The sequence below is a fragment of the Peromyscus maniculatus genome, chromosome 5 (genome assembly GCF_049852395.1).
Source record: "Peromyscus maniculatus bairdii isolate BWxNUB_F1_BW_parent chromosome 5, HU_Pman_BW_mat_3.1, whole genome shotgun sequence".
In the NCBI taxonomy this organism is placed as follows: Eukaryota; Metazoa; Chordata; class Mammalia; order Rodentia; family Cricetidae; genus Peromyscus; species Peromyscus maniculatus.
This window is the reverse complement of record NC_134856.1, coordinates 120,728,538-120,751,182: the sequence shown is the minus strand read 5'-3', so window position 1 is coordinate 120,751,182 and position 22,645 is coordinate 120,728,538.

Below are 22,645 nucleotides of genomic sequence, written 5' to 3'. Positions count from 1 at the left end.
AAATGTTCAGTACAGAGACTGTGTTTTAAAGTATTGATTTAGTGTGGACTCTGAGTACATAGTCACTATATCCTACAGCACATACAGATGTATCCACTAAGGGAGTACTAAGTCCTTTGACTCTTTAATTACTTAAGCTATGAAGCATTTTTGGTGGTTGAAGATGAATGTTAATGATCATGAGAAACTTTGATGTATGAATTTTTTCCCTGAGCTAATAAAATAAGTGTTTTGGGACTTAGGGGAAATTTGCTAAGGTATTACCAGTTATCTTTGTATCATTGTCAAAAAAGCAAGCAAACAAACCAAAAACTTTGGCTTTGCCAATTAAAATGAAAGTTCCATCACATTTAAAGAATTCCTAAGGCAAATAGACTTGCTATCACTAAACAATATTTCCATGTATTATAGTTTTTCATCACTTAGTAATTTAATTCTAATGTGTAACCTGCTTTAGAAAAAATGAGCTCATTCCTTTTTGTGATTTTCCTTTTAAAATTTTCATTCAAGTTTACTGTTAATCATTTTTGTGATTGATTTTCATATGAAAACGGCCTTGTGTAGGCCATGTTGGTCTTTCTGAGGTTACAGAATTTCGAGCCACAGAATGTTATAGAGAAAAATGCACAAACAGAAATCCTAGACAGCCAGAAGTACAGTAGCACTTATCATAACCAACACTCAGCATGCTGTGTCAGTAGAAGCGTGCATCACAGGCCAACCTGGGCTGCACAGGCTACATCCTGTTTAAAACAGCAACAACAACAACAACAAACAGTGAAATCTCACACCCTCTGGAGAAGAAGAGTTCAATGGTCAACGCCCTTCTTTTCTTCCTTCAAAGCAATAGAAAAGGTTTAATGGGAAATAGTTAAGCACAGTGTTTTTGGATCTTGATTTTTTGGGGGAACCAACGTGTCTCTGGAATAATTAAAAAGAAAGGAGTAAAAAGTGGATATTTTGAGAAAGGTACAACACAGATACAAAAAAGTTGATGCTCCATTGTTATGACTAAAAAGGTACAACACAGATACAAGAAGCTAATGCTCCATTGTATGACAAAGAAGGTATAACACAGATACGAGAAGCTGATGCTCCATTGGTATTACTGGTACTCTTCTGAAATTTCAGCAAACTTCCAACAGGAAATGAAGAAGCATCTTTGTATGCAATGGACTTAATTTCATACTTATAAGACACTAAAGACTGCACCAGAAAACTCTTAGGACTAAGAAACACTTTCTGCAATGTAGTAGGATACAAACTCAGTATATGAAAGTCAATAGTTTTTCTCTAATATCAATAACAACTTTCTGAATAAGTAATCAGAGGGAAAATATCATTCACAGTAGCTTAAAATAAAAAAAAAAGTCTGGAAATAAATCTAACCAATAAAGTGAAAGAACTCCACACTGAAAACTTTTAAGACACGGAAGAAAGAAATTGAAGAAGATACTAGGAGATGGAAGACCTCCCATGCTCATGGACAGAATTAATATGCCTAAAATAACTATGTTACTGAAAGTAATATACAGAGCGAACATAACCTCATAAACATTCAAATGGCATTCTTTACATAACTAGGAAAAAATAAGATTTATGTGGAAGAAAAAGACCAAATCAATTCAAGTCAATCCTAATTCATGCCATAACAGTGTCTGATCTCAAATTATACTATAGAATCACAGTAACAAAAACTTCATGATCCTGACACAGAAACAAATGTGTAGACCAATGAAATAGAATGAAAGTCCCAGAACCTGATCTTCAACAACTATGCCCAAAACCATCCACTGGAAAAAGATAGCCTTTTTAATTGAAATATCAATGTTTTCAAAATTTATATTTTTAGATTTGAAAAAATATGATTATTTATCTTAGATTCTGAAATTATATATGCATAAATTAACATATAGAGAACACTGTGTATTACTTATGATTTCCATAGATATTGGTAGCAGATATCACTTTGTTGTCAAGTTTCCTAATGATGTTGAGGGGGTTGTGACTTCCAAGCAGATATATGTAGTACAGCATGTATATTTCCAGTGAAAATCTGCCTGGGTGAGTTGGCTAGAAATCATTAATTACACTTTAAGTAGATCCCCTAATCTACTGGACATTTCTGGGTGCTCAAACACATGACATTTATAAAAGCATATTTTATGCTTTCATGTTTTTATAATTTTATACATAATGTTCACATTTTTTCCAATGTATAATGGAGAGAATAGTCGTACTAGGTTTAGTAATCATGTTGGATTTCAATGTTAATGACTGAGAACTTATGGAAGTTCATAAATACAGTATCAAGCTGATGTGATGCTACATTTCAGAAAAATACTGTCGAGGTTTGACCTATATAACATTTTCCATCAAACTGGGGAAATTCTCTCCCTTCTCCTCCTCTTCCTCCTCCTCCACCTCCTCCTCCTCCTCCTCCTCCTCCTCCTCCTCCTCCTCCTCCTCTTTCTCCTCCCCCTATCTCCTTCTATCCTTCCCTCCCTCTAACATTCAAGTCATGGCAGTTCATCTAAACCTACACTACTATTTTTTCAAAAAGAACATACACACTCAGTAAGAAATCAAAATGTTATGCTTTCTTAAAGATCCCAGCAGATGTGTTAGAAAATCAAATTTTGCTATTAGATCTATACACAGGGAATGCTCCTTAGCATTCAGGCATCGCTTCACAAGTTTGTGTGTTGCTGTGACACCAAGTATGTAATGACTCGAAGTCTCAATCCATTGGCCATAATGTGGAAAATACAGAAGTAAATGGAGAGTGATTTCTCAAGCCATTTTGTCATGGCAGTTCCTGTGGCATGATTTAGGAAACTACAGTGGCTAGAAAAGCTTCCCTTTTAAATGTCAAATACAAGATTCATTTCTGTACTGCTTTAATCCAAATGTCAGAATTCTGAGTGGAGCCATCAATCTCTTCAGAAATTTCTGAGCTTTATGCATCAAAACTGCTGTACTTTAAGAGAGAGATTCTGATTTCAAGGAATACCTAATATCCAATTTTCATAATGCTTTAAGAGGCATCCATGACAGAGAAGAAATGGACACTATTCTGTGTGGCTTCTGGAGAGCAGTCTAAAGTCATAAGAATGACCAACCTGAATTAAGAACATCTCCTTCTAGAATGGAAGTAGAATCTGCTTCTAAAGTTTTCTCTCTTCTCCTTATTTTATCCTCTTTAAAAAATATATAGAGAGAGAATCTCATTCTGCATTTCTCTCCAGAAATCCATTTGCATTTGTCCAGATAAAGTGACCATCATTTGCTCTTCACATTTTAATGTCCCCCTGAAGTTCATTGTGGAATCCAAAGAGATTGGAGGATTCCACTCCTCACATTCATGGTGAAGCAAAGAGCTCTACCTTCTACTACCGTGGACCAGAAAAACAAACACCTGAGAGGGCAGAGTGAAGGGGTACAAAGGAAGGCAACAGACAAAGTAAACAAACAAAATCTGAATGATAGGCAATAATAGCCAAATATTCTCTTCAGATTCAATTTGACTTTGGAAGTATGTTAGGGTAGAAACAGACCAACCCCTTGAGTACAAAGAGCCACATGAGGTAATACCTGATCTTCACATTAGGTCATATGCCCTTTCAGAGGAACACAGCTTAGATCCACTTTGCTTAGCTGAATGTAGTTAGCAGCTACAGGCAGCAAGGGGATATGGTCATGATGAAAGGTTTTCCACTTATCAGAGGATGAGGGTGTCACATACAAAAGCACTGGCCCCTAGGGGTAGTGGGTAGCTGTTCCAGCTTTGACCTGGAAGTATTACCCCCAGTGAGGTTTCCAGTAACCGTCACACCTACCTATGGCCTGCCCCAGAGGCGGGCCCAGGATGGGAGCCCTTAAGACCCAAGTTCTGGATGTGCTGGCTCTCTTGGTTCCTGGTGATCCTGGATGCTGGATGGTAGACTGAGCAGCATTCTCCAGAGAATACCTCTGGACTGCACTCCACCTCTCCTGGATCTTGCAACCAATCCCTTTACTTGTTGCAAATTACCCCAAAATAAACCTCCCTTTTAACTCTGTGGAGTTGCCTTAATAAATCCCCCAATACCTAGGGATATGGATGTCTTTTCTTAGTGAGGGATCCTGAAGCATGTTTGTTTGCTAATTGATGTATTTGCTTGTTCACCATGTCCATACTAAAAACAATTTCTTTGATGTGTGTGTATATAAATTTCCACCACACATCCTGTGTGTTGAAAATGTAAGTGGATTGTGAGTATGGTGTAGAAAAGTCTGCACATAGGCATATGAAATAGTTTAAATATGAATTATTAGATTTAGGGGAAAGAAGTATTACACTTAAGGTACACTGTATGAAGTAATACTTTAGAGGATTAGGATTATGTTTTCATTTCTTGACACTCGCAGTAGATATTAAGGAAACTATTCAAACTGAACGGATTAAAAAAACAGATCTGCTTTCTTGAAGCTTTGCATTACTCAGTAAAGATAAATTTCTGTTTGGTGAGTAAATAGGGTAGACGTAAATATAGGGTTAATAAACCAACAGACCATCTGTTGCTGTCCTCATTCTCCTGGTAGCCTTCAACATAGTTCTCAGCTTTTAGGGCACTAAGGAATTGACATAGGATGGGGTGAAGAGCTGAGGGTTCCACAGCTGCTAGGAGAATGTTTAGTACCAAAACGACTTTGGAAACATGATGATAGAAGATGTGTAAAAGATGAGTTGCCTAGAGCCCATTAGGACTTCATGATTACCTTAGTCTGGGAGTAGAGATATTTTGACACACTATTAACTTCACTCATTGGTAAAGGTAGTAACATAGATCTTGTAGCACACTTTTTCAAATGTACTCATAAGAAAATTTATTCTCTAGTTCATAAGTTTGGGGGAAGCCATATATAATGGTTTTCTTGCCGGGCGGTGGTGGCGCACGCCTTTAATCCCAGCACTCGGGAGGCAGAGCCAGGCGGATCTCTGTGAGTTCAAGGCCAGCCTGGGCTACCAAGTGAGTTCCAGGAAAGGCGCAAAGCTACACAGAGAAACCCTGTCTCGAAAAATAAAAAAAATAAAAAAAAATAATGGTTTTCTCTTACTTTTTAGCATAGGCTATGTCAGATAATGGAACTGATGAGAATGAAAATATGTTAAAGTAACTCTAAAAAGGATGCAACTTTGATGCATTGCCCTCCTGCCAGAAATGTGCAGAACACTCTTAAATAATAAGAGTGGGAGCCCACTGGGGTTCTCATTATTAAAAATGACTAGCATCAGATAATAGTAACTTAATTAATGGGGCCTATGGATTTGCAGAAGGTACTCAGGACTTTTGGATAAAGACCTGACTTATAAAGCATGCAAACTGGATCAATCCACCACAACAAATAATCCAGAGGAGTCAGCACAAGCCAAACTTGCAAAACTAGGAAACAGTCACAGGTTATTGATGCATTTTAGCTATCTTTAGGTCTGGCACAAATGTACTAGCATAGTTGAAACTGCTTAGTGTTAGAATATTTTTGCTGACATTTGAAGGAATTGAATTAAAGAACATCATTTTTGAAGTGAACTAATGATTAAAATTCAGGCATCATCGTATCATAAGGTGTATTATGGTGACTTTAGAAACACCTGTGTTTCAGGACCATTTCCATGTTTTGGTTTGAATACTGTGTTGATGTTTGAGTGAGGCCTTTGTCTGTATTCCCATTGCTCATTGACTCAGTGATCCCCTTGTTCATGGGCTCATTGTGGAATTCAACCAAACTTCAATTCAAAATTTTTGAAAAATTTTGTCTGTTAGAACTGTACTGGTGTTTTAGAACTATCCACTAATCAATATAGTGTAACAGTTATTTATTAGCAACTACCATGTGTTATATATTCTAGGCATCTAGAGATGGCTTAAACCAGTAAGTATTATGCAGGTAGTATGCAAATACACCCCTTTTTTATGCATGGGACTGGGGTGTCTATAGATTTCACTCTCTGACTAGGTTCTAGAAATAAACTTTTTTGTATACCAAGGGTAGCTACACTTTCAAGTAAATGCCTGCATAAAAATTTACCTTTTTCTCTTTTTTATCATTTTTCATATTATGCTATGACCTTTAAATATTTTCTGTATCATATCGTTTTTGTAACGATGGCCCTTTGCATATTCATTGCAAGAAAAGCACACTTTTTAGTTTATCCAAAACTTCTAGGCAGGAGGCTGCATATCTAAGTTTCTAGTCTATTATGTTAGCAGGTTATGGGAAAACCTTCTGACCATCATTTTTATAGCCCTTGATTTTTTTCTGACTTGGGGAAGGCAGAATCACTATGTTTAATATTTTCTCATCTCTATTAATGCAGCTAACAAGACCATACTGTTCATAGAAACTACAAATTAAACTATTCTGTATTCTACATTAGATTGTATTGTCATAGAATGAAAAGGCTTATGAAGATGTATGCTGGAGCTTGCATTGTTACTCTAGTAAAGACATCTGCACAATAGGGAACTGAGAATAGTCTATAGCCTAGATTATGAATATTGTTCTCATAAAACTGACTAGTCTCAAAAGAGCAATATATTTTATCTTCTTGTGATTCTACCAAGTTCTGGGCACAGTTCTGAACACTGATAGGTGGCAAATGAATATTTGTTGAGTGGGATTGAATGTCTTTAATGATAAGCAAATCAAAGGGCCAGAGGACTTTGGAAGTGTAAGCCCCATCCCAATCTTCATTACATAGGGGCTAATTATCACGGTTCTTAGTGCTTTGCACTTTCTATGTTGAGTTTGTTTCATTGCTCATTAGCACCTCCAACACACCAGAAGGTAGACAGGAGCTAATAGCACCATGAGAGTGGATCATATGCAAATGAGCCATCCTGGTTTGTAGGGCAGGTAGACTGTGCAATCTTTGATTAACAAAAGGCTTCGGGATTTTTCTAGGATTTTCACTGTTATGTATACCCCACCTCACTGATGACATAAAAAGTCAAGAATATGTATTAAGTCTACATGTCATTGGGGGTAAAAACGTCAGTAACCACTAGAATTCCTCTCCTCTGACCTGTGGTAGGTGCTGCACACGAGAAAAGAGAAAAGAGATTCAGAAGGGCAGGGCAGGGCAGGGCAGGATTGAACAGCTTGGTGCAAAATTTGTCTCCTGACCAGAAAGTAGCCAAAGGCAGAGAGAGTGGAGGTCTGTGTGTTTTCTGCATTACACTGCAGCAGACATCCAACACCAGCATTTGCACAGCTACAAATCTGTTAATTGTGTGAGCAGGAAGACAGCCCAAAGGATTGTTACTGTAAACACAGCACATTCTAGAAAAGCTCCTTTACTTCAGGGAAAAAAAAAAGAGGAAAGCAAGGGTTACCAAATGACTTGTTTTGTATATCATACTGATGGTGGGAATATATGAAGAACAGGTTGATAGGAAAGTCACTGATAGCCAGGTCCTCTAGGAGTTCAAATGGCAGATGAAGCCAATAGAGCAGAAGAACAGACCCCAATCACCAGTTCTTAGGCATGAGGACCTAAGCGTGGCTCCTCGGTGTCCAGGTAAAATCTGGGGCAGAAGAGTGTACCTGTCATTCCGCAGCTGTGGAGGCAGAGGCAGACAGATTTCTGAACTCAGTGGCCAGCCATGGTTAGAAAATCTGTGAACACTCGCTTCAGTGAGAGACACTCTCAGAAGTTAAGATGGAGAACAGCTGAAGAAAACATTTGGTCTTGACCTCTGGGCTTCACACACACGTGTAAACATACCTGTTCAAGTGCGTGTGCACATACACATAAACATAAACAGGTTTCTATGCATATGTCTGTACCTCTGTGTTTATCACATGTGTGAATCTATTCTTGTCTATACGGATAATTCACGACAATTGATGCTCTATAGGTAAGCCCCACTAAAACACACTTTACTTACAATGGGTTACTTGGACTGGAATTCCATCACAAGCCAAGAGGTATCTACATAAATAATTGAGCTACAGATATCTCCATTTCTACCAACATATGATTTACTTTACATCTTATTCAAGTAAGAAAATTAAATTTAAAAGTTAAGAAAGATAATTGAAGTGCCATTTGGAAAAATTAACAAACAAGATTTATGGTTTTTTCTGTTTTGTTTTATATTTCTTTCTGTTTGAAAGTGATTACCTGCAAATTATTTTATTGTGAACTTTTTGGAATACTTTATTTTTAAAATTTTTGTTTAAAATATTTTATACAGTATATTTTACCATGTTTTCCCTCCCCAACTTCTCCCAGATCATCCCCACCTCCCTTTCTAACCAGCTTCATGTTCTTTCTTTCTATCTCTCTCAAAAAATGAAAATCAAAACAGACAAACTTAAAAAAAGAAAATCAATAATAAACAAAACAAAAGAAAAGCGTACACACACACACACACACACACACACACACACACACACACACACACGGAATTGTTTAATATCAAACATTTCTACTCCAGGCCAGGCCGCATGACAAGGCCTGGAGTATAGAATCCATCAGAATGTGCAGGAGTATGTAGACAAGAATGTATTTAAATTCATCTTGGTACATCATTCTGAGAATAGATACATCCTGATAGTAAACTCTGTGCTTGTAGAGTCAGAGACAAGCTTTTTTCCCCCCAATATTTTAGGAATTCATCTAACATATAAGCCCTGTTTACAACCCAAGATCAAAATTATTAGTGTACAAAGAAGAGATTATCGGGCTAATAGGTGTTTGCTCACTGCTAGCTCTTGTAACCAACCACATATGGCTGTCCTGTTAATAGTTAAATAGGTGGATATGAAAGCAAGGGATAAACTTACAAAGTCCTGTCAGACTGTCACATGGATACAGTTCCCAAAACTCCTTCTCACCTTGATCTCGTTGATGGAAGGGAAGGGACAAGTCAGTTTGTGAAGGATTCTTAGGACCCTCTTGATGGAAATGCTGAGCACAGCACAAAGTGCTCTCTCAGTTTCCTCCTCATTTAAATGTCAGCTTCTTTCACTTAACAAAACTTCGAGGCTCATCAAAGGTCCGTAGTATGTTTTATTACTCTGTTCTCTGTATACCCAAATGATAATCCTGTGAATGATGGAATATACTGCTTGCCCAACCCTCAAGCCCTGGATGTTTGGATTGCTTCTAGCTTTTGAACATTGTAGAAGCTGCTGCTGTGACTCTGAGAATTCTATGTGTAGAACTGTGGTAGATGGGAGAACAACAGTTACATTGTGAGAAAGGATCTAACCATGTTCAGAAGTGGCTGCAACATTTTCCATTTATAGGTTCAATGTGTGACTGTTCTCTTTCCCCTACATTATTGCCAGAATTGGTTATTGTGTGTTTGACTGTAGCCAACCCTCCTGGGTATAGAGTGAGAGCCCACCATAGTTTTGATTTGACATTTCCCTCATGGCTAATGATGGTTAGCATCTTTTCTATGTCAGTTGATCTTGGTATGTTTTCTTTGGTAAATATCTACTCAGGTCAATGGTGGAGCAACTGCCAAACATTCCTAGGGTTCTGTGTTCCGCCTCCAGCACCACAAAATGAAAATGTCTGTTCAAATACATTTCCCCATTTAAAAGAAGTGTATCATCTGATTTCTTGTTAGTAAGAAGAATTCATCATATATTCTGGATATAGGTACCTTAAGATTTTTCTCCCAGACTATAGATTTTATGTTTATATTTCCTGGATTTTGACTTCTCTGGCACTAAATATTTGAATTTTTAATGAAGTCCAAGTAAATCTTTTTGTTGCTCAAATTTGGTGCCATATCAAATGAATATTTATTTAAACTAAGATCATGGACATTTTCTGTATTTTCTTCTAAAAGTGTTAACACTCAATATGTTTTAATTATCTCTTTTGTAGTATTTTGATTTAAAGGTAATAGTTTAATTTTGTGTATGAATATTCAATTACTTCAGCACTAATTGTTGAAAAGATTGTTCTTCCTTTTTTGAATGGTCTTGGCACTGTGTTGAAAATAGATTGAAGCCAAAGTATAGTCTCATTTCTGAATCCTGGATTTGATTGTTAAATACACAGAAACACACACAAACACACCCATATCACTCCCTGTCATGATTACCATAGCTTGGTTTTAAGTTTTGAAACAGAGAATAGTAAGCTTTCCAATTTTGTAATTTTGTTATTTTATTCAAGATTATTTTCAACACTTTAAGTCATGGCATTTTATATTTGAATTTTGGAATCATCCTTGTGAATTATTTTGCAAAATAATTGTTGTTGGTTTAGGAGGTTTCATCGAGTGTATGGAGCATTCGGGGGAGAATTGCAATGTTAACAATATGAAACCTTCCATGCCCACTAAAATATTTTCATTTGTATTTCAATGGTATTTTTATTTATTTACTTATTTGTATTTAAATTTCTCTCAATAATATTTGTGCTTTTAACATGAAAGTTTTGGCATTAAATGGAGTCTTCAGTGTTTTATTCATGCAGTGCTGTTGATAACTGGATAGTATTTTGTTTGCTTTTAAAATTTTTAATTCCTTTTTTGAGATTATAATATAATTACATAATTTCCCCTTCCCTTTCCTCACTCTCTGTCCTCCCATACACCACTCTTTTTCACATTAAAATTTATGGTTTCTTTTTATATTGTTAGTTGCAATTTTGAATTGGCTGAATTTAAATTTTGAATATAGTTTTTGTTTCCAACAACCTTACTTAACACGTTTATCTGTTCTAGAAACTTTAGTGGATTTTTTTAATTGTCTGTAAATAGAAGACTCTGACTACCTGGGGTAGTGCATGCCTTTAGTCCTCGCACCCAGTAGCTGAGAAAGGCAGATGTCTGTGAGTTTGAGGCCACGCTGGTCTACATAACAAGTTCTAGGCCAGCCAGAGATACGTGGTAAGATCCTGTCTCAAATAACACAAAATGAAAGAAAGAAGTAAATAAATGCAGTTTAGAAGACTCTGTATGGTATAGATGGAGATGGCGTTATACTTTCCACTTTAATATAGCTAGATGCTTTATCATTCTTTGTCTTCACAACTTGCCCTGAGTCAAACCTCCAGCATAATGTGGCATAGCAGTAAGAAAAGATGTCCCTGCCTGTTACCAACCTTAAAAGAGAAGATCTCATTTTTTCACCACTTAATATGACATCAGCCAGGGGGTGCTTAGGGACTCATTTAACACCTTGGATGTATTAGTTTGTCAACTTTCACATCAACAATGAGTAAATTGCTAAGAGTATTTTGACTTACAGCTCAGAACAGCCAGCCCAGTTATCAAGTGTTTCTCCCGGAGTTTAAGTGAAAAGATGTGACACCAGAGTCCACTTTAACCCACTTCCATAGTATCAAAATGATTATTGATTAACTTAATTAGCTGGAACTATAATTTGAATTTTTTAAACAAAATTAGGAATTTTACTAAGTGGAGCATATATTTTATAATTTATGGACTTATTGATTGCAAACAGTAACCAGGTATCTAGATTTTCTATGTTTCAAAAACCTTGCAAGTATCATGACAAATACGATACGTACAATAATAGTAACAACAGAAGGCAGAAAGATCTCAATCACTGTTAATGAACTAAAAACAGCGTGTGTGTCCTAATAATTTATATTTTGTGTAGATAAATTTTTGGTTTTATATATATACTTGAGATATTAGTCTGATTTCAGTGCTTCTTACAACTTTAACATCTTATGATTCCATAAACATTGTGGCAAGCAGCCAGGCACGGTAGCTTATGCCTATGTTTTCAGCTACCCAGGAAGCTGAGATAAGAACACACTTGGACCTGAGAGTTTAAGGTGGGCCTGAAAAACATCTTGAGAACCTGTCTCAACAGGATACAAAACAAAAACACAAAACAACAACAACAAAACCGTTTTCCAAGATCACTACAGTGAACAGACAACAAAACTGATTTAAAATGCATTCAGACACACTGACTCCTTTTGATGGTTTTGTTCTATCCTGAGTGAATTCCTTATCACGGAAAGATTTTTAAGCCACTAAAGCAGAATCTACCCATAAGACAAGTCTGTTTTAATCCAAATAATTATCACAGCCAAACACTGTCAACTCGAGTTTTACTTTGTTTAACTTTGAGAGATTAGGTTTTGTTTTTGTCTGGTTGGTTTTCAGCTGTGATCAACATAAGAATGAACAAGTCCTCACAAAACAACAACAACAAAAATAGATGGAGTGACAAAAATCACTTAATTGTGTTGGATTTTATTCTATAAACACAACTTTAAAGAATTTTTATATCCTTGTAGCATAAATAGATGATTCAGAGAATAGATTGACTTCTGTGCCCCAGTTTGGTCTTAGGCATAACTGAAATAGTATGTATTACAATAATTTCACTTATATTATTCTTCAGAGAATAATTAAACATGGTGGCCACCATCTCCCCTGTTTTAGTAAAAACCATTCACATAGAGATACTCTGACTAACTACCCTTTTCAAAACGTCACTTACCCACTTTAAACTGAGGTAAGAACATAAGTAGGAAAAAAAATTCAAATCCATAGCTAAATTGAGGCTGGGAGGAAAATCTCACGGTCAAAATTAGATTTTCTTGAAATGGTTTTCAATGGAATTTTTTGGAATAAATCTTAACAAAAAAATTCATTTGTGAAATAAAGATCCCTGTTGAGTGTTGGGAAATAACAGAAGGAAAGAAAATGGAAAAGTCACAGTGGACAGAAAATCAAAGCAAGAAGGGGGATGTGGCAGATGACCAGGCCCAAGTGCTAACTGTTGTTTTCCTCTTCGAACAGCAGGCTAATCAGCTGTAATTAGGAAGCAAAGTAGCAGTCCAATAAACAGCACTTGTCACCAGTTGTCATCTTAGTGACCAATTCACACCTCCATCACAATGACAGGGACCCTTCAAACTCTCTAATAACCTGACTCCTAGAACCAAAGGAGGATTAGGAGCTGGATAATGGATTGCTGGGACTCTAATGAAGTAGAGGGGAAGGAGATGAGCCCTCATCTGTGAGGCAGGAGGCAAGGGAGAAGGCTTGCAAGAGTAAACTTTAATTAAGGTTTTGGTGTGCTTTGGTTCCTTGATTTTGAGTCAAGCTAATTTAAAAGACTGGGGTTTTTAATAGTGTCCTCCAACACACTTTGTTGTTGTTTATCTGGCATTCATAGGAAAATCTTTTTAATTAGTACTGTCTTTTTTCTTTGATATATTTCATTTAAAAGCACATCTCTCTATTCAGTTCTCTTATTTACCTTTTAGGTATGTGTTCTCTCATCAATTCTCAGAAAATTAAGACTGATAATCAAGCTTTCTTCTCCATCACTCAACATAGTCTTGCACATGAATACTAGATGATAATATCAGTTGTATTATGTACAGGACAAAATAAATGTGTTATCTATAACATACCACAAAGCCTTAACCAATAGGAGAAAACATTTATTTTTTTTTTGGGGGGGGGGGGGGAGGGTACACAGGTTATAGACTTAGCTAGGGCAAATGGTGAATGCTGGTTATGGTTAATCCTTTGATGATCCACATGACTGTGCTTTCTCACATTCCCAACACTGATGAATAAAAAGGACCTCCTAGAACAATAATTCAGTGTCCACTTGCCCAGGTCTTCATGTAGCTGTGTGGATGGCTTCTATTCCATTTCTTGGCTAACATAGTAGGTGTCTGTATTGTGATTGACTCTGGCTACTAGGAATGAGATAGGTCAGTCAGCCTCAGCCTCCCCAACCTTCAGGCTGCATCATGTTAGTGTTTTTTGTTTGTTTGTTTGTTTGTTTGTTTTTGAACCAGGCAAGCCATACATCATTTTAGAAATAAATGTCACTCTCTCTTTTGATTACATACTCCAGTTGTCTGTAATTATCCACTTTTCATTAGTCTTGGAGCAGGTCTTATTCATCTGTATGTAGATATAACTTTATACATTGTCATTGTAGCAGAATGCATTGTTTAGAAGGATCTATACCACTGCTGCTGCCGATGCCAGCTCATTAACTCACCGGAGTTTGCTTATTGCTCTAAATAGAAGCATACTCCATCACAAGCTTACTTTGAAAACTTTGCCATGTAAGCACTTGTAGCCAGAGGATGCTTGATACACCACAGCTTAGCGAAGACACTGCAGTGTTTGACAGTGAAGAGATTAACATCCATGTTTACCTTTGAAACTCCATCTTAATCATCTGAAGAGCAGTGAAATTACCCAACCGTATAAGTTAAGAGTGATCACCCACCTTTCTGACATGGAAGGCAAGCGATGTGAGATGCCAGATTTCAGGTCTTTTAAAACTGCAATTAAACATTAAAAAAAATAAATAAAGGAATTAAAAAGTATTCTAATCTCTACTTCAAAATCCCAAAGTCCATTATTCTCAAAAATTGCAGTTCACCCAATGGGATGTAGATGAACCTGGGTATCCATTATCTAGCCCATTAGGACTAATGAGACCTCATCCCCTCTAAAATCAAACCCAAGTGCCAGTGAGTGAGTAGTGTGTTGATGAAATTACTCTTTCAGCTCAGATGTCTTTAAACTTTTGTCTTAGTAAGTAGATATCTATTTCGCACCATCCCATAGTAACTTCAGGCGTTTTCCGCAGAGCTCTGGGCTAGGGAGCATCACACGCAGATGCTGTTAAAAGAACCAGCCCAACACTCCACCTGCTTTTATTTATTTATTTTTCTTTTGTACTCAACAGATTGTTATGCTCACAATGGGCAACTTGAGGAACACGAGTGCTGCCTCCTCTTAGAGTATCTTGATGTGAAATATTAGAAGACCAAAAGGCTAATCTATGCGTCCGCCGGCCAGGGGTGGGGGCTATTTCAGTCCCATTTCACACACGGTAATCAATTCATTGACTGAAAAAAAGTGAAAAGAAAGAAGCCTGCCTTTTCCTTGTCCAGCTGCAGCAGGCAGGAGCAGGAACATATGCCCGTCTGAAAGGGGAGGAGGGGGCAGAGGCTTCTGGGGAGCAAGCGCACAAAGAAAGCCAATCTTCTCCACAAAGCGTGGAATGACTTAAACACTCTATTGTATTAAATATGAATGAGTCCTCATTGTGGAGCGCAGTGTGTGGGGATCCGCAGAGTCCTCCCATTAGCCACACGATTAACCAGATTACACGGGAAGCCGCTAAGGTAAATAAAGCCAGCCTTCTGTCACTTCCTCCCCCAGGCCTGACCAACAAGGGGGACTAAGAGCTGGCCCCTTTGTAGTCAACTGGGTGGAAAGAAGAAATAACCATGAATGTCATGCTTGGTAATTAAAAAAAAGAGAGAGAGACAGACGACAGAGGATGAGAGAGAAAGAAAGTTGTCCCCAGGGATCATCTAAGAGAAACAGTGTGAAAACATCTTTCTGATCAAGTAACATGTCAGCATTGTTTCCTTTGACCATGTAGGACTAATCTAACCCTCCCCTAACAGGGCCCTGTATTCCCTTGTGTGGTGCAGGAGACAAAAAGCCCACAACACATGAATTAAAGCTGCCTGAGCCTGCTCATTATGGGTGAAAATGGGTGGTTCTGTGCCTACAAATCTGTCTGTCTGTTAACCCAGCTCCTGACTGTCCATCTCCATGTGGGTCCCACTTTCTCCCATCTCTACAGCCCTGTTTATTCTGCTGAACAGATAAACACCCATAGTTAATTGGTTTATGCAAATTGCACCAAAGTTACAGGGCTCGTCACAGCTTGAGTTTTGACAAATACAAGGAAAGGGGAAGCACTTCTAGTGGTACTGAAAAGCCTATTTTCTTGTGAACTCAGATATCCAATGTGTAAAACACTCGTGCAAGAAAATGTCTTGGCTTACTGATGTAATATAAAAGTGGAAGAGTGTTTGCCACTCATGTATTTAGAACACTGTCTTTCTGAACATCATTCATGTATAATGATAACATTACCAGCAAGAGCATTTCAGTATGCTGAAAACACCTACACATAGCAACTGAAAGATGACTTACTTTGGTAAATTATAGTATCATGAATGAAAAATAGAGGCTAGTCTGACAACCAGGAATTTAAAATTAAAGTATATTTTAAACAAGTAGCATAGCTACCTATTAACTACTAGCAAGCATAAAGCCATTTACAACATCTTTTGAAGTTTAAAATTTAAACATAACAGTGTGTGTGTGTGTGTATACTTAGTTTATAATCCTTGAAGATATGAATTTTTCCCACATTTATTGATTAGTATTGATTCCTCTCTAAAACTGTTCTTAACATCTATCAAAAGGTAAGTCCATGTAATAGCAAAACCAAACATAGTTTTCAAATTCCCTTTGAGAGTAAATGAAACATATTTCTAACTGAAATGCTCTCTACAGCTTTTGGGAAAATTTGTGTGGAACCTTATCTGTACTGATCTGCCTTGTGTAACATAATCGTTCTTTATTTTCCTCATGCCTTTTTGTCTAATCATAAAGTTGTGGAGAAAAAGAGAGATTCCAACTAATGGAGCAAAAGCCCTCTGCAGAAAGAATCATGAATGTTCCACAGTTCAGGTAAATGCTAAACTGATAACTTACATAAAAACAAACATATGAAGTCATAGAATTTTTGCTGTTAACTGAGCATTACATCAGTTCAGGTTTTGCATCTGTCATAGTTCCTCCTGAGTCTCCCTTTCCCACACACAAAACTGTCTGCTAAGAGTGATTGTTTCAAAGATTCAAGAAATAAAGAATCTGTTTGGGAGGGTACCCCATCTAAGGAAAGGTGGTACTTTGTGATTCTTGAACATTTATTTTCTTTTCAGAAAAACTCATATGTTTTGAGAAAACAAGTGTGAATGATCCAGTTCTTCATTTTTCCCCTTGTTAAAGTAAAACCATCACAACTTAAATTGTCTTTGGCTTAAGACCAGCCAGAGTGCCAGCACATCATCTGTGGACAGGTCCTGTCTGCCTGTGAAAGGTGCTGTGTGTGGCCTTAGAAAGAAGGATGCTGGTCTCTGCTTCTCTGTCCAGTTTACCCAGTTCTCACCAACCATGCTGTGGGGCATCCCTCAACCCTGACCAGGATGTCTCTTCTTCCCTGGCACACCCATTGTGGACCCTCTTTCTGTTCTCCAGCATTGTCCTTGGTATTTTCTCTCCTCTCTGTTTTAGCTTGTGTTATTTCTTTCTAATCTTTCAAAAACTTTGACAAATTTTTTCCAGCATGGTATTTGAGTTTCCTTATCAACTTATGAATCAACTAATCTCAGCTATGATTTTAACAGTGTGTTTGTGTGTGTGTGTGTGTGTGTGTGTGTGTGTGTGTGTGTGTGTGTGTGCGCGCTCGCGCTTGCTAATTTTCTCAAAATATGAAGCTATCCAATAGATTTTCTTTTTCTTTTTTGTGTTTTTTTTTTCCAGTTCTGGCCAGGGGTGGGGATGTAATTTCTGGAATGAAATGTTTTCAGAACAGAATAAAATATTCCCTTTTCAGAATGAAACAACAACATGAATATCAAGTGATTCCATTTTTTATCAATAATTTTCTAAAAGTTTTGGTACCTATTGCCTCCATTATTCTGTGAGGCCCATTCTTCCTGGAAAGCAACTTCAGTGGTAAACAGTTACAGTAATGATGTCTCTATCACTGATTGAGCAAGAGGTGAAAGCTTTTCTTTCATGGCTCATGTAGAGTTGTTTAAAATAAGGTTTGAATAATGAATGAGATGTTTTCAATCTCAAATTTCATATGATTGTTTGAATATGCAGAAATAAAAAATTGAAATAATAAACTATGACATTTCTATATGTTGTTCATATTTAATACACTTTTTGATTTCCAGTTATATTACCAATGGCATAAAATTCATGTGTTATTAAAGCATTTTTCAATCTTTATGGGAAGTTTCATTCTCTAGGATTCTGATACTTGCCTTATTTATTTATAACTTGGATTCAAGCAATTTATTATCTAGGGAATTCTGTGTATTTTTTCCAGGTAAACAATGCTAAACACAGTTTCATTAAGGAAGTTAGGTTAAATATCCAAAGTTGAGTATAGTAAGTTCAGTGCCTCGACTTTATAAGGATGGCTTACTCAGGTTTAAGAACTAAGATATCTTTTTTAGAATGAGAGTATGGTGACTGTACTTGCTACGTTGGTATCCTCTGATGGAAAATGCAGCAAACCTACTTTAACCATAATTTCTGGAGATGATGATGATGGTCAGCATGGGTTTCATATGCCACCGAGGAAGCTGAATATTTCCATGGGATATCCAGAATGTTAGGGATTAGAGAGATAGTTCAGTGCTTAAGAGTACTACTTGCGTCACCAAGAACCAGAGGCTAAGTAGCCAAGAGACCCAGGATAAAAGCAAATACTACTGGTCTTAAAAACAAACAAACAAACAGTAAAATGACTCCTAATGTTATTCTGCTGTACTTAGATCAGTGTCTTATTCAGTCATTATCAGAGAAGCTTCCTCCTGCAGCCAATAGGAACAGATGCAGAGATCCACAACCAGGAGTTACATAGAAAGAGTCCTTGGAACACACAGCTCTAAATAGGATGTCTCCATCAAATCCCTTCCCTCAGAGCTCAGGGAATCCCTTGGAGAAGGAAGCAGAAGGAGTTGGGCAGACAGAGGGGACAGAAGACACCAGGAGAACAAGGCCCCCTAAAACACCGAGCAAAGCTCCTATGAACTCAGAGACTGAAGTAGCAAGCGCAGAACTGACATAGGTCTGCAACAGGTCCTCTGCATATATATTATAGCTTTCAGCTTTGTATTTTTATGGGACTCCTGATAGTGTGGATGAGGAGGTCTCGGACTCTTGTGCTTGCTCTTGTGACTCTTTCTGGTCCAGCCTCAATGTGATGGTTTTTGTTTTATCTTATTATATTTTATTTTTATCATGTTTGGTTGTTATCTCTTAGAAGTCTCTTCTTTTCTAATGAGAGACTGAAAAGGAATGTATCCAAGAGGGGAAAAACTGGGAGGAGGAAAGGGAGGGAAAACTTTAAACAGGATATATTGTATGAGAAAATAACCTGTTTTCAATAGAAAATAAATAAAATGAAATTTTAGAAAGGACTTGGTGCACAATCCCGAGGACGTAAGTTCAGATTTCAACACCCGCACAACAAACCTGGTCTGGTCTCAAGGATACCTATCACCTCAGCATTGTGGGGCAGGATGCAGAGACAGTAGGATTGCTGGGAGTGGCTGGCTGCCAGCCTTTGAGAAACCTGTGAGCTTTGGTTCATGGAGAGATACTGCTTCAAAGAGATAAGAAGGGTGATCAAAAAGGAGCTCCAAGGCCGTCTTCTGGTCGCCACAAGTGTGTACTCACATAGGTGCACACACGCAATTGCACACCACCATATACACATACACCACACAGACCTCTCTCCCTCCTCCCTCACCCCCCACACAAACATGTACACATGTGCTCCCAAATAAGAAGGCTAGCATAATAATTTCTTTCTTCATGGTCATATTCAAATTCAGCACATATTGATTTTCAAAAAAAATCTCCAGGTAAGACAGTAAACAGCAAAAGAATTCAATAGAAAAATGTAAAAGCTTGCACCTAGTTCTAGTGGTTAAAGGGTTTCCCTTAATAAGTTGCTTAGCTCTGGGTAAGGCAGTCTTAGATTTGTGTGGTGATCATATTTTAATACTTAAATCAAGAAAGGAAATCTTTAATTTAAAAAACACTTCTGTAGAGTATTTATTATCTGTTTTTATTTTTTTTTTTGAAAGACCTGGGTACTAGCCAACATGTTGGTATCAAAAGGTAGTTGCTATGATCTGGGAACACTTAAGTTAAATAGAAATATCACACACACACACACACACACACACACACACACACACACACACACACTTACCATGTACATGCAGAACCTAAAAAGGTTCCAGGAGAGGAAGTCAGACAACCTGAAACTGTCATTCCAAAAGTAGTCAACCACCATGTGGGTTCTGGGAACCAAACCCAGGTCCTCAGCAAGAGCAGCAAGTGCTTTTAACCCCTGAGCCCCATCTTTAGCACCAGATGAGCAATTTTTTAAATGGAGAAATTTTAACTCTGCATCTAGCTATCATTCCATTATATATCCACAATCATTATTTATTTTTAGGCTTACTATATATTTCAATTGTTCGTGCACACTAGCGGCTAACGAAACAAAATTTAAAATTATTTTGAATCCATACTAGTGCATGCTTTCATTTTATGTTCTACAAACAAAAAAACAAGTACAAATAAAAAAGTGAAGCTTCAGAAACTCCATGATAAGTTGAATGCACCATTTCCTGTATCCTGATTATGCAATAAAGGCAGTACTATCCTCAGCCTCTGTTTATAGGAGGTAACTTAGCCTAGAAGCGCGGTGACCTAGACTTTCAGTGTTGGGGCTTCATTTAATACCTGAATGCAAGTATGCTCCTATTTGCCTCCTGCCCTATAGTTACACATCAAGCTGATTTCCAATTTGCTGTTTATAATATTCTAACTATACTCTGGTGCATATCTTGTCAAAGTCACATTCTTTCTGAGAGACTTCCTTGTCCCAACAAGTTGTATAACACATTTGGAAGAACACTATTCCTCCCCAGGTATAGTAAAAATACTTCTCATTTTATGAGCATCATTATTCTCATTTTACTAGTTTAAAAATTTTGAGGTTGAGAGTGTTATGGTTAAGTGCTTGTCTACCATCCAGAAAGCCTTGGATTTGATGCCCAGCACTGTATAAACACCATATGCTGGTTCCTCTTATAATCCCAGAACTCAGGACATACAGGCAGGAGGACAGATATTCAATATTACTATTGGGTATATAATGACTTTGAGGAAAGTATGAGGCATATGAGTCCAGTCTCAAAACATTTTTTTTAGCAATATTCATCTAGGATCTTATAACAAGTTATGAACCTGGGACATGGATCCAGATAAATCCAGTTCAGGGGCACATATTTTTTTTATCACAGCTATACAGATAAAGTATAATAGCTAAACATCAAACCGGTGGTGGAATGTGTTGTCTTTAAAATTCTGCCTTGGAGTGGGATGAAGTGGGTAGCAGCTCAGTGACTGAAGCCAGGTGGCATACAAGAAGATACTGAACAGCTGTCACAGCATGTGGTCCTAAAGCGCACAGCATCTGAAAGCAAAGCGAAGGTGATTCAGGCAGGATGATGTTCTTCATGGACTTACTTCTTCCTCTGCATTATACTCTTCACGCAGGGTCAGGGAGAGGATGTGCTGGGAAGCCAGACAAGAAAGCCAGGCAAGAGAGACAGTGTAAGGACAGCAGACCAGCTCCCAGAAGATCAGCAGTAGGAGTTCAGGTTGACCAGGAAACCAAGAGCAGAAGGAACATAAGCCACGGCAAAAAGTAGATAGAAGGAGACACATCTCCAGAAACCAGAGGTTACTCAGAATTGAGAAGTTGAAACCAAGCAGAAACCAGAAAAAAAAAATCAATCAGCTAAATAAATAATAAAAACGAATTCAAAGTGAAGATCTTTTCTCACTTCCACAGTGCTACTTGCTTACCAACAGATAATTCTCCAGTTTTCTGCTTCAAGATTTTGAGATCATTTCCCTTCCTTATTATGGGTTAGTTTATGCGTCCTCCAAGGGCCAGGTGATCAAGGCTGAGCTCCAACGTCTCAGAACTGGAGGGAGGCAGTGGAGATTTTATGATGAGGGTCTGGCTGGAAGAAATTAGATCAATGGGAACATATTCTGGAAGAGATTATTGGAAACTAGGCTTTCCTGGTGTGGTCTGTTTCCAGGCCACATGAGGTGAATATTCCTCTTCCACCACGAGGTGCCCTGTTGGTGAACTATATGAGCTGCAGCAGGTCAGAGTGATTAGGACTGGATCATTGATTAGTATCATGAGCCATGGAGATAGAAAACACAGCTCTCGGCTCAAGGAGGTGGGGAGGGGTAGCTTATTCTGAGCCAAGCACTAGTAACTATGGCTCAGGAACACCAAGTTCCAGCATGGAAATTGCTACATGAACTTTTTTTTCTTTTCTTTTCTTTTCTTTTCTTTTCTTTTCTTTTCTTTTCTTTTCTTTTCTTTTCTTTTCTTTTCTTTTTTTTTTTTTTTTGGTTTTTCGAGACAGGGTTTCTTTGTGTAGCTTTGCGCCTTTTCCTGGAACTCACTTGGTAGTCCAGGCTGGCCTCGAACTCACAGAGATCCGCCTGGCTCTGCCTCCCGAGTGCTGGGATTAAAGGCGTGCGCCACCACCGCCCGGCTGCTACATGAACTTTTTTGTTACAGAAAAAAAAAAAAAAGATCATTGATGGGGACATCAGTTAGGGCGTTACAGTAAAGAGGGGAAACTCTGTTTTAGGCTTTAGATGCTATGTGATGACACATTCTGGCTTTGGGTTTGTGGAAGTTAACCTGCTAGATTAACACATTAAAAATATTTTACCTGTAGTCCATAGGATGTGAGGTCACTATTAGAGGTCGATGATGAAGGCTAACCATAGGACTGAAGTTAGCCTAAGATAATTTCAGCTCTTGATTTGCAGCGTTTCCTCAACATGAAATTCTGATTCATCTGTCTACAGACTTCAGCACAGTTATGACTATTCTAGGGAACCTCTGGTTACAGCCACATTATTTTTCTTTTTTGTTGCACTGA